Here is a 13,719-nt window from a genome sequence, read left to right on the forward strand (position 1 = left end):
GGAGGGAGGGAGGAGGGATGGAGGGAGGGAGGAGGAGGAGGAGGGAGGGAGGAGGGAGGAGGAGGAGGGAGGAGGAGGAGGGAGGGAGGGAGGGAGGGAGGGAGGGATGGAGGGAGGGAGGAGGGAGGGAGGGAGGAGGGAGGAGGGAGGAGGGAGGAGGGAGGAGGAGGAGGGAGGAGGGAGGAGGAGGAGGGAGGAGGAGGAGGGAGGGAGGGATGGAGGGAGGAGGGAGGAGGAGGGAGGGAGGGAGTGAGGGGATGGAGGGAGGGAGGAGGAGGGAGGAGGAGGAGGAGGGAGGTGGAGGGAGGGAGGGATGGAGGGAGGGAGGGATGGAGGAGGGTGGAGGGAGGTGGAGGGTGGAGGAGGGTGGAGGGTGGAGGAGGGAGGAGGTGGTGGAGGGTGGAGGAGGAGGAGTGAGGTGGAGGAGGTGGAGGGGCAAGTGCTGTCAGCGAGTAGCAGCACCTATGAAGGCCGGCACGGCACACGAGGGGGTGGGTGGGTGGCCAGCACCACGCCCGGCCGCCTTTGTCTCCCCAGTGGCGATGTTTACTACACACCGCTACGCCAGGTACTCATGTGAGGCTGAGTCGACCTAGGGAGGCCCGGGACCGGTTTAGATAATCGTCACTGGTGTTAGTGGCTGTGAGCGGGAATCGAACGCTGGGATCGCTAATCGCTGCGCCACCCCTCCCCACAAAAACAAAAACACGCACATGCACTCGATGCACACACACACACAGACACAGCAGCAGAATGCGTACACACGTAACAACAAACACGCCCCCACCCCCTTCACCGCTCAGGGCGCCTGTGCCAGGCTAGGTGCAGTTTGAGGCCAAGTCATGTGCCGAGAGGCTGGCTGCTGATAGGTCACAGAACAGACCCAAGCACTCATTCACTCACTCATTCACTCATTCACTCACTCACTCATTCACTCACTCACTCATTCACTCATTCACTCACTCACTCACCCACTCATTCACTCACTAACCCACTCATTCACTCATTCACTCACTCACTCATTCACTCACTCACTCATTCACTCATTCACTCACTCACCCACTCATTCACTCACCCACTCATTCACTCACCCACCCACCTCATTCACTCACTCACCCAGTCATTCACTCACCACTCATTCACTCACTCACCCACTCACTCACTCACTCACCCACTCATTCACCCACACACTTACTCATTCACTCACCCACCCACTCATTCACTCACCCACCCACTCATTCATTCACCCACACACCCACTCATTCACTCACTCACCCACTCATTCACTCACCCACCCACTCATTCATTCACCCACACACCCACTCATTCACTCACCCACACACTCATTCACTCACCCACCCACTCATTCATTCACCCACCCACTCATTCACTCACTCACCCACTCATTCACTCACCCACCCACTCATTCACTCACCCACTTACTCATTCACTCACCCACCCAGCCATTCACTCACCCACCCACTCATTCACTCACCCACCCACCCATTCACTCACCCACCCACTCATTCACTCACCCACCCACCCATTCACTCACCACCCACTCATTCACTCACCCACCCACCCATTCACTCACCACCCACTCATTCACTCACCCACCCACCCATTCACTCACTCACCCACTTACTCATTCACTCACCCAGCCATTCACTCACCCACCCACTCATTCACTCACCCACCCACCCACTCATTCACTCACCCACCCACTCATTCACTCACCCACTCATTCACTCACCCACCCACTCATTCACTCACCCACCCACCCACTCATTCACTCACCCACCCACTCATTCACTCACCCACTCATTCACTCACCCACCCACTCATTTCACTCACCCACCCACCCACTCATTCACTCACCCACTTACTCATTCACTCACCCAGCCATTCACTCACCCACCCACCCATTCACTCACCCACCCACTCATTCACTCACCCACCCACCCACTCATTCACTCACCCACTCACCCACCCACCCATTCACTCACCCACTCATTCATTCACCCACCCACTCATTCACTCACCCACCCACTCATTCACTCACCCACACACTCATTCACGCACCCACACACACAAAACAAGCTTTATTCACCCAGCACACACTCACTACTCACCTACCTACCAAGCAACTCACCCGCCCACTCACCCACTCAGTCACTCACTCACTCACCCACTCACCCGCTCACTCACCCGCTCACTCATTCACTCACCCACCCATTCACTCACCCACACACACACAACAACAACAAGCCTGATTCACCCAGCACACACTCACTACTCACCTACTGACCAAGCAACTCATCCACCCACCACCTACCTCACCCAACAATACACCCGCTCAGTCACTCACCCGCTCACCCGCTCACTCACCCGCTCAGTCACTCACCCACTCACTCACCCGCCCACTCACCCACTTACTCATTCACTCACCCGCTCAGTTACTTACTCACTCACCGCCCACTCACCCGCTCACTCACCCACTTACTCATTCACTCACCCACTCAGTCACTCACTCACCCGCTCACTCACCCGCTCAGTCACTCACTCACTCACCCGCTCACCCACTCACCCGCTCACTCACCCGCTCAGTCACTCACTCACTCACTCACCCGCTCACCCACTCACCCGCTCACTCACCCGATCACTCACCCACTCACTCACCCACTCACTCACCCGCTCACCCAGATTGCAGAGCCCCAGTCTGTCACGACTCCTGCCTCTGGTTCCTCCCCTTCCCGCTCATGGCTCCAGGCGTCGTGTTTCTAGAGAAACAGAAGACCGGGAGGAGACATCGTCATCATCGTTGTCATCATCATCGTCGTCATCATCATCATCGTCATCATCATCGTCGTCATCATCATCATCGTCCAGCATCATCGTTGTCATCATCATCATCGTCGTCGTCATCATCATCATTTTCGTCATCATCATCATTATCATCATCATCATCGTCGTGGTCGTCATGATCATCATCATCGTCGTCATCATCATCGTTGTCATCATCATCATCATCGTCGTCATCATCATCATCGTCATCATCATCGTGGGCTGCCTTTGCGTGTCAAGTTTGTGTGTTTCTCTCCCCCTGCTCTGCAGAGTGTGTGAGTGGGTGAGTGAGTGTGTGAGTGGGTGAGTGAGTGGGTGAGTGAGTGTGTGTGTGAGAGTGTGTGAATGTGTGAGTGTGTGAGTGTGTGAGTATGTGTGAGTGATGGGTGAGTGAGTGTGTGTGTGAGAGTGTGTGAATGTGTGAGTGTGTGAGTGGGTGAGTGTGTGTGAGTGAGTGATGGGTGAGTGAGTGTGTGAGTGGGTGAGTGGGTGAGTGTGTGTGAGTGTGTGAGTGATGGGTGAGTGAGTGTGTGAGTGGGTGAGTGGGTGAGTGTGTGTGAGTGTGTGAGTGATGGGTGAGTGAGTGTGTGAGTGAGTGTGTGAGTGATGGGTGAGTGAGTGAGTGAAGTTAGGGGGGTGAATGAGGGGTGAGTGAGGGGGGGAGGGGAGGGGTGAGGGGGGAGGTGAGCGCGCGCTGAGGGGAGGGGTGAGGAGGAGGGGGGGGGCTGACCACGTGACGGCCCGCGGCCCCCCAGGACTTCTTTCCGCTTCTCCGAAGGCGGAAACGAGCGAGCGAGCCCATTGGTCAGCGGGGAACACGTGACCGCGAGTCGGTGCGTGTGTGTGTGTGTGTCGGTGTGTGTGTGTCTGTGTGTGTGTGTGTGTCTGTGTGTGTGTCTGTGTGTGTGTGTCGGTGTGTGTGTGTCTGTGTGTGTGTCTGTGTGTCCGTGTGTGTGTCTGTGTGTGTGTGTCGGTGTGTGTGTGTCGGTGTGTGTCCGTGTGTGTGTGTGTCTGTGTGTCCGTGTGTGTGTGTCTGTGTGTGTGTCTGTGTGTGTGTGTGTGTGTCTGTGTGTGTGTCTGTGTGTGTGTGTGTGTCTGTGTGTGAGTCAGGGTGAGTCTGTGTGTGTGTCTCTGTGTGTCCGTGTGTGTGTGTCTGTGTGTGTGTGTCTGTGTGTCTGTGTGTGTGTGTCTGTGTGTGAGTCAGGGTGAGTCTGTGTGTGTGTCTCTGTGTGTCGGTGTGTGTGTGTCAGGGTGTGTGTGTCCGTGTGTGTGTCTGTGTGTGTGTCTGTGTGTGAGGAGTTAGGGTGAGTCTGTGTGTGTGTCCGTGTGTGTGTCTATGTGTGCGTGTGTGTCTGTGTGTGAGTCAGGGTGAGTCTGTGTGTGTGTCTCTGTGTGTCGGTGTGTGTGTGTCAGGGTGTGTGTGTCCGTGTCTGTGTGTGTGTCTGTGTGTGAGGAGTTAGGGTGAGTCTGTGTGTGTGTCCGTGTGTGTGTCTATGTGTGCGTGTGTGTCTGTGTGTGAGTCAGGGTGAGTCTGTGTGTGTGTCTCTGTGTGTCGGTGTGTGTGTGTCAGGGTGTGTGTGTCCGTGTATGTGTGTGTGTCTGTGTGTGAGGAGTTAGGGTGAGTCTGTGTGTGTGTCCGTGTGTGTGTCTATGTGTGCGTGTGTGTCTGTGTGTGAGTCAGGGTGAGTCTGTGTGTGTGTCTCTGTGTGTCGGTGTGTGTGTGTGTCAGGGTGTGTGTGTCCGTGTGAGTCTGTGTGTGTGTGTCAGGGTGAGCCTGTGTGTGTGTCCGTGTGAGTCGGTGTGTGTTTGTCTCTGTGTGTTGGTGTGTGTGTGTCAGGGTGAGTCTGTGTGTGTGTCTGTGTCAGGGTGAGTCTGTGTGTATGTCTGTGTGTGTTAGGGTGAGTCTGTGTGTATGTCTGTGTGTGTTAGGGTGAGTCTGTGTGTGTGTATGTATCAGGGTTAGTCTGTGTGTGAGTCTGTGTGTGTGTGTCCGTGTGTGTCCGTGTGTGTGTCCGTGTGTGTGTGTCTGTGTGTGTGTGTTAGGGTGAGTCGGTGTGTGTGTCTGTGTGTGTCGGTGTGTGTGTCTGTGTGTCGGTGTGTGTGTCCGTGTGAGTCTGTGTGTGTGTCTCTCTGTGAGTCGGTGTGTGTGTGTCGGTGTGTGTGTCCGTGTGTGTGTCAGTGTGAGTCTGTGTGTGTGTGTCTCTGTGAGTTGGTGTGTGTGTGTCTCTGTGAGTCGGTGTGTGTGTGTCTGTGTGTGTGTCAAGGTTAGTCTGTGTGTGTGTGTCTGTGTGTGTCCGTGTGTGTGTGTCCGTGTGTGTCAGGGTGTGTCGGTGTATGTGTGTCTGTGTATGTGTGTCAGTGTCTGTCTGTGTGTGTGTGTCTGTGTGTGTGTCAGGGTGAGTCGGTGTGTGTCTGTGTGTGTGTGTGTGTCAGTGTGAGTCAGTGTGTGTGTGTCTCTGTGAGTCGGTGTGTGTGTGTCTGTGTGTGTCAGGGTTAGTCTGTGTGTGTGTGTCTGTGTGTGTGTCCGTGTGTGTGTGTCCGTGTGTGTCAGGGTGTGTCGGTGTATGTGTGTCTGTGTGTCAGTGTCTGTCTGTGTGTGTGTGTCGACGCAGCCTCACTACCTGGTGTTGCGGTGTGCGGTAAACATCGCCACTGGGGGAGACAAAGGCGGTCAGGGCGTGGTGCTGGCCACCCACCCACCCACCCCTCGTGTGCCGTGCCGGCCTTCATAGCTGCTGCTGCTCGCAAACAGCACTTGCCCCTACAGCCCGCTGAGGCTACACGGGTGACCTTTGCCTGTGCGTACCAGGCGTGGTTGCTGTCCAACCAACACCCCCCTCGCTACTTTAACGGCACTTGCCCCGGCCGAGTGTTTAAGGCTACACGGGGGACCTTTGCCTACAACAACAAACAGAGCAGCCCGCCACTGACTGAGCGTCACGTGACGTCGTCACGGCATGTGCCAGGCTAGGTGCACGAGGCCACGTGACGTGTTCACAGACACGCTCGTAAACACACGTAGGTCACACTCCCCGCCACGTGTACCTGGTTGGGGTCACTCATTTGAGGCTGAGTCGACCTAGGGGAGGTCCAGGGCCGCTGCTCCCCACTACTCAATACAAAGACACACACACACAAAGATAAAGATGCCCCGTGTAGCCTGCAACAGGATGTAGGGGCAAGTGCTGTTTGCGAGCACCTATGAAGGCCGGCACGGCACACGAGGGGGTGGGTGGCCAGCACCACGCCCGGCCGCCTTTGTCTCCCCAGTGGCGATGTTTACCGCACACCGCACCAGGTACTCATTTCAGGCTGAGTCGACCTAGGGGAGGCCCAGCACCGGTTCGGATAATCGTCACCGGTGTTGGCCGTGAGCGGGAATCGAACTCGGGTCGCCGGGTCCATAGCGCAGCGTAGCGCTAACCACAACCCCCACCGCTCCCCTCCTACACACACACACACTTACAGGCTGAGTCGACCTAGGGGAGGTCCAGGACCGGTTCAGAGAATCGCTATCACCGGCGGTGTTGGCCGTGAACGGGAGTCGAACTCGGGTCGCCGGGTTCGTAGCGCTGCGTAGCGCTAACCACTATCCCACCGCTCCCCTCCTACACACACACACCTACACACATTCCGACTACCCGCCTCTGTAATTGCTGTTGCTAATCAAATGCACAAATCTGTGCAGCGAACGAGTGTACAAGCACACGTGTGCACGCACATGATACAGATAAAACAAAAGCATACAAAGATCCCCCGTGTAGCCTGCACGGACTGTAGGGGCAAGTGCTGTTAGCGAGTATTAGGGTTCGGAGCGCAGCGTGGCGCTAACCACTGCACCACCGCTCCCCACAATCACACACACATGCACACACAAACACACACACATGCACACACAACCACACACACATGCACACACAACCACATACACACACTCACAATCACACACACACACTCACACAACCACACACACATGCACACACAACCACATACACACACTCACAATCACACACACTCACACAACCACACACACATGCACACACAATCACACACACATGCACACACAACCATACACACATGCACACACAACCACATACACACACTCACAATCACACACACACACAACCACACACACATGCACACATAATCACATACTCACACAATCACACACACATGCACACACAATCACACACACACACATGCACACACAATCACACACACACATGCACACACACATGCACACACAATCACACACACATACAATCACACACACACATACTCACACAATCGCACACACACAAACACACACACATGCACACACAACCACACACACACACATGCACACATAATCACATACTCACACAACCACACACACATGCACACACAACCACACACACACGCACACACAACCACACACACATACAAAGACAAAGATCCCCCGTATAGCCTTAACAGAGTGTAGGGGCAAGTGCTGTTAGCGAGCACCTATGAAGGCCGGCACGGCACACGAGGGGGTGGGTGGCCAGCACCACCACGCCCGGCCGCCTTTGTCTCCCCAGTGGCTAAGTTTACCGCACACCGTGCCAGGTACACTAATTTGAGGCCGAGTCCACCTAGGGGAGGCGCACGTGGGGTTCGTAGCACAGTGCGCTCACCACTGCACCACCGCTCCTCACATAAACACGTACATCTACAGCCTGACTTCTGCTGATGAGGCACTGAACGTGGAAACCCGGGCCAGAGTTTCCCTGCTACTGCACTGAATCATAACGCACGGGCAAAATATGACTTTGAAAACCCTCCGCCCACCTCCTACGCATTTCACAAGTAGTACTAATCACACACCTGCATTTGCCATAAATATGCTAAATTCCTATTGATATGCAAATTCGTTTGTCAAGGCGCCCTTTCCCCCCCCCCCTTCCAACCCAGATTAAATATACGCTGCCAAGCGTGGTGGTGTTTCATTCAGACGCTGTCTCCCCGACAGACCTGGTCTTCACCTGAGGACGGCTGCTTGCGTTGTGGCCGAAACGTCGTGAGAATTATTTTAATGTTTTATTTTTATTATTTTATTATTTCACCTCTCTCAATGTTGAGGCATTAGCACAGTGCTGTTAACAATCTGCAGAATGTAGCGACAGTGAATCTGCAGTTTATAATCTCAAGTCGTAAGACTATATTTTTGGATCTTTCGGTAAAGTCACGTAGAAGGGAAATAACAAAATAATAAAAATAAAACATTATACAATTCTCACGACGTTTCGGCCACAACACAAGCAGCCGTCCTCAGGTGAAGAACAGAGCTGGAAGTAATAAAATAATAATTTTTATTATTTTATTACTTCCCTTCTACGTGACTTTACCGAAAGAACCAAGAAGATGAATCAACGCTGCTCAACGAATGCGCTCTTCTGCAAAAGGGCCGCGACTGCTGATGGGATGTGTAAAGAAAACACAATGGACACATTGAATCATGAGTGAGGTCCCGGTTTGTGAACGATGTGCTTCGTGCTGACACGTGTGAATTATGCTGTGGATGTGAGTGGGTTAGAAGGTGGGTGGGTGGGTGAGTGGGTGAGTTTGTGGGTGTGTGAGTTAGTGAGTGTGTCAGTGGTTGAGTGAGTGGGTGAGTTAGTGAGTGGGTGGGTGGGTGAGTGGGTGATTGGGTGAGTGGATGGGTGAGTTTGTGGGTGGGTGAGTTTGTGGATGAGTGAGTGGGTGAGTTTGTGGGTGAGTGAGTGGGTGAGTGCTGAGTGGGGAGTGAGTGGGTGAGCGAGTGGGTGAGTGAGTGAGTGAGTGTGTGAGCGAGTGGGTGAGTGGATGGGTGAGTTTGTGGGTGTGCGAGTTAGTGAGTGTGTCAGTGGTTGAGTGAGTGGGTGAGTTAGTGAGTGGGTGAGTGAGTGAGTGGGTGAGTGGGTGAGCGAGTGGGTGAGTGGATGGGTGAGTTTGTGGGTGGGTGAGTTTGTGAGTGAGTGAGTGGTTGAGTGAGTGGGTGAGTTAGTGGGTGGGTGCTGAGTGAGTGGGTGAGCGAGTGGGTGAGTTGATGGGTGAGTTTGTGGATGAGTGAGTGGGTGAGTGAGTGGTTGGGTGGGTGCTGAGTGGGTGAGTGAGTGGGTGAGTGGATGGGTGAGTTTGTGGGTGAGTTATTGAATGAGTGCATCAGTGGGTGAGTGAGTGGGTGAGTGGATGGGCGAGTTTGTGGGTGGGTGAGTGGATGGGTGAGTGTGTGGGTGAGTTTGTGAATGAGTGCGTCAGTGGGTGAGTGAGTGGGTGAGCGAGTGGGTGAGTGGATGCGTGAGTTTGCGGGTGAGTGAGTGAGGAGTGAGTGGGTGAGTGGATGCGTGAGTTTGCGGGTGAGTGAGTTAGTGAATGGGTGACTTAGTGGGTGAGCCAGTGAGGAGTGAGTGGGTGAGCGAGTGGGTGAGTGGATGCGTGAGTTTGCGGGTGAGTGAGTGAGGAGTGAGTGGGTGAGTGGATGCGTGAGTTTGTGGGTGAGTGAGTGAGGAGTGAGTGGGTGAGTGGATGCGTGAGTTTGCGGGTGAGTGAGTTAGTGAATGGGTGACTTAGTGGGTGAGCCAGTGAGGAGTGAGTGGGTGAGCGAGTGGGTGAGTGGATGGGTGAGTTTGTGGGCGAGTGAGTTAGTGGGTGAGTTAGTGAATGGGTGAGTTAGTGGCTTATCGTCATCATCATCATCATCGCGTGGTAATGGATAGCAGCCAGCAAAATACTCTGAACGCGTGGTGATGTTGTTGATTCTACACGTGGAGGGGAAAACCGGAGGACCCGGAGAAAAATGCACGCGACCACGGGGAGAGAGAGACACGCAAACTCCAAATATACAGCAGCAGCAGGCGTCAGGGTCGGGATCGTACCCACGATCTCCTGCATACCGGGCGAGGTAGTTAACATCTCACCACCGTGATGATGATGATGAGAGAGAGACGCAAACTCCAAATATGCAGCAGGCGTCAGGGTCGGGATCGTACCCACGACCTCCTGCATACCGGGCGAGGTAGTTAACATCTCCTAGCCACCGTGATGATGATGAGAGAGAGACACGCAAACTCCAAATATACAGCAGCAGGCGTCAGGGTCGGGATCTAACCCACGACCTCCTGTACACCAGGCGAGGTAGTTAACATCTCCTAGCCACCGTGATGATGATGATGAGAGAGAGACACGCAAACTCCAAATATACAGCAGCAGGCGTCAGGGTCGGGATCGGGATCGAACCCACGACCTCCTGCACACCAGGCGAGGTAGTTAACATCTCCTAGCTACCACGTGCAGGCCTTACACCCCAACAAACTTCAGCCAAACTGAAGTTCACGATACGGAAGCAAAAGAGTTTCCTAGGAAACGAGAAATGGGAGAGTGGGGAGAGAGCAGACAGAGGTGGGAAGATGAGAGGTGGGGGGAGATTAGAGAGAGATGGGGAGAGAGGGGGAGAGAGGGGGCAGGAAAGGGGAGAGGAAAGAGAGATGGTGAGAGAGGAGAGGGGGAGGGAGGGAGGTGGGGAGAGGAAACGCTGAATCTTGACCAAATTGTGTTGGGGAGTCTGATCTGGATGTGATTAGGGTTAAAGCAGGGGTGAGTGTATGGGTGGGTGAGTGTGTGGGTGGGTGAGTGTGTGGGTGAGTGGGTGGGTGAGTGTATGGGTGGGTGAGTGTATGGGTGGGTGAGTGTGTGGGTGGGTGAGTGGGTGGGTGAGTGTATGGGTGGGTGAGTGTGTGAGTGAGTGAGTGTGTGGGTGGGTGGGTGTGTGGGTGGGTGGGTGAGTGTGTGGGTGGGTGAGTGTGTGGGTGGTTGAGTGTGTGGGTGGGTGAGTGTGTGGGTGGGTGGGTGAGTGGGTGGGTGAGTGTATGGGTGGGTGAGTGAGTGAGTGTGTGGGTGGGTGGGTGTGTGGGTGGGTGGGTGGGTGAGTGTGTGGGTGGGTGAGTGTGTGAGTGGGTGAGTGTATGGGTGGGTGAGTGTGTGGGTGGGTGGGTGGGTGAGTGGGTGGGTGAGTGTATGGGTGGGTGAGTGTGTGAGTGAGTGAGTGTGTGGGTGGGTGGGTGTGTGGGTGGGTGGGTGAGTGTGTGGGTGGGTGATTGTGTGGGTGGGTGAGTGTGTGGGTGGGTGGGTGGGTGAGTGTTTGAGTGAGTGATTGTGTGGGTGTGTGGGTGGGTGGGTGTGTGGGTGGGTGAGTGTGTGGGTGTGTGAGTGTGTGGGTGTGTGGGTGGATGAGTGTGTAGCTGGGTGATTGTGTGGGTGGGTGATTGTGTGGGTGGGTGAGTGTGGATGGGAGAGTGGGTGGGTGGGTGAGTGGGTGGGTGAGTGGGTGGGTGAGTGTGATTCTGAGCGAGTGAGAGTGGTGTGTGTATCTTTGTTTTTCGTGTTGTAGTGGGGAGCGGTGGTGCAGCGGTTAGCGCAGCGCTGCGATCCCGTCCACCCGGGTTCGATTCCCGGCTCGCGGCCACCAACACCATTAGCGACGAGTACTTGAACCGATCCTGGCCCTCCCCTAGGTCGACTCAGCCTCAAACGTAGTACCTTACTTCGGTGCGTGGTGTATAAACATTAACAAAAAAAACATCAGCACTGGGGAGACAAAGGCGGCCGGGGGCGTGGTGTGCAAAACGGCACTTGGCCCAACCGCCCCGTGCAAGGGGCTACACGGGGGACCTTTGCCTGTGCCTGTATTGCCATATTTTCACCGTAACACAATCCGTGCCCCGCACTCTGCAGACCTGATCATAATCACGTGTCACTCCTCCACCTTCCCCCCCACCTCCTCCACCCCCACCCCCCTCCTCCTCCCTCCTCCCTCCTCCCTCCTCCTCCACCTCCTCCACCTCCTCCTCCACCTCCACCTCCCCTCCTCCTCCCTCCTCCCTCCTCCTACCTCCTGCACCTCCTCCTCCTCCACCTCCTCCTCCTCCCTCCTCCTCCCTCCTCCTCCCTCCTCCTCCCTCCTCCTCCCTCCTCCACCTCCTCCTCCTCCACCTCCTCCACCTCCTCCTCCACCTCCTCCCCCCTCCACCTCCTCCCCCCTCCTCCCTCCTCCTACCTCCTGCACACACAAAGACAAAGTGTTTGGTTGCGGTTGCACCCGAGTCAAGAGCCGCATGGCCCACAGGGTTATACCTAATCATCTCCATGAACATAAAAAAATTAACCCGTAAAAACAAAGTTTTTCACTCTAAATCCTTTATATGCGTGGCGGCTAGAGTCCTCTCGTCCTCTGGCTTGAGATGGCTGCCACCTATGGGTCACATGATTGTCTGCCACCATTAAGCAATGGGTAATTAAATATTTGAAAAATTCCCTAAACAGTGTAAAATTTAGGAATTTGTTTTTCACGAAAATTAATTGTCACGCACAACGAGTCTGTGTGGAAAATGTCAGCTCGATTGGATCACGGGACGTGGGTTAAAAAACGACCGAAAGATTTGCACGGTCGTAAGCGAGCAAGCAAGCACGCAAGCAAGCAAGTTAACTTAATATAAAGGATTTAAAAAAGGCAAAGTTGTGAGTATGTGTGTCTGTTCAAAATGTTTAGCGTACTTCCCGACATGCAACAAACTGGAAATTTGCCATGTGGGTACTCTCCAGACGGTACACCATGCACAAATTATGAAAATATATTTTAGGGGTTTTTTTGGTGGGGGGGGGAGCTCAATAATGCAGAGATTTTTTGCATGGCAAGTGAGCTGCGACGTCACATCTGTCACGTGACAGATGTGACGTCACGCATTGTAGTGTAGCGGGTTAGTGCGCCGCCACGCTACGAACCCGCTCTCGGCCACCGCCGGTGACGATTATTTGAACCGCTCCTGGGCCTCCCCTAGGTCGACTCAGCCTCAAACGAGTAACTGGTGTGGTGTGTGTGTGAACATCGCCACTGGGGAGACAAAGGCGGCCGGGCGTGTTGAATCAAAGTCCCGGGCGAAGCCGGGGGTAGTACAGCTAGCGCCTAATAAATGAAACTGAGAAACTGAAACTTCATGTCTGTCGAAGGCGATCGATACGGCGATCGATACGGCGATCGATACGGCGATCGATTCCTCACTGCGAGCCCTGCACGAAGCGCGTAGGGGCCCGTCCATTGAGTAGGTCCGCAAAAATCTGTCAAAACTTGAACGTGTAGAAAAAGGTGTCAGTTTTGTTGGCAGATAAAAGGGTAAAAAACTATTTTCATATTTTGCTACTGGCAAAGGAGGTTCCAATGGTGTAAATGCATTACCCCGAGCTCTCATACTCTGATGGTGCATTGTCTTTGAGCTGCGCGCCTTTTGGCGTCATCTGCTCCAACACCATGTGAGACTAGGCTCTAAGGAAAGCTGTCTCGGGTGTGGACCAATCATCTTCAAGGACAGTGCATACATTATCAGAGTTATGTTTTTTGTTTGCATTCCGACTGCAGGTATTGTGGTCAATGCAAACACAACTCCTTGTGTAAAAAAAGGTGTCAATTTTGTTGCCAGATAAAAGGGTAAAAAACAATTATAATTATTATATGAACGTGCTTTAAGCAAACAGACAGTCCACCCCCGGAAAATCTGACTCATTTGAAGGCCGATTTAGACAAATTAATAAATTAATACCGTTAGGAACCTCCTGGTTACACCAGCCCACAGGGGATTATTGTGTCCGTCCGTCCGTCGTGCAGGGAGGGGCTGGGTGGGGAGGGTGGGGCTGGGTGGGGAGGGTGGGGCTGGGAGGGGTAGGGCTGGGTGTGGAGGGGCTGGTCACCCCGTGGTGCCCTTATAAAACTCAACGTTTCACCTACTCACGCCGGCTTGTGCCCCCCCTCACAGTCGGGCATATTTGCGGAATACACCACGCCGCCGTTGACCCTGCAGGCCATTGACCGAGCAACCCGACGTGTTC

At 54.3% G+C, this 13,719-nt stretch overlaps 1 protein-coding gene across 1 annotated transcript in view; it reads right to left on the bottom strand.

Moving 5' to 3' along the window:
* Positions 1-2,697: 2,697 nt before the first annotated feature.
* Positions 2,698-13,719, bottom strand: part of LOC144952036 (uncharacterized) — a 31,164-nt gene continuing 20,142 nt past the window's right edge. The window contains exon 3 of the mRNA XM_078882428.1: positions 2,698-2,780. The gene's annotated coding sequence lies outside the window, so the exon portion shown is untranslated. The remainder of the gene's footprint in view (positions 2,781-13,719) is intronic.

Source organism: Lampetra fluviatilis, chromosome 65 (genome assembly GCF_964198595.1).
Source record: "Lampetra fluviatilis chromosome 65, kcLamFluv1.1, whole genome shotgun sequence".
NCBI classification, from domain to species: Eukaryota; Metazoa; Chordata; class Hyperoartia; order Petromyzontiformes; family Petromyzontidae; genus Lampetra; species Lampetra fluviatilis.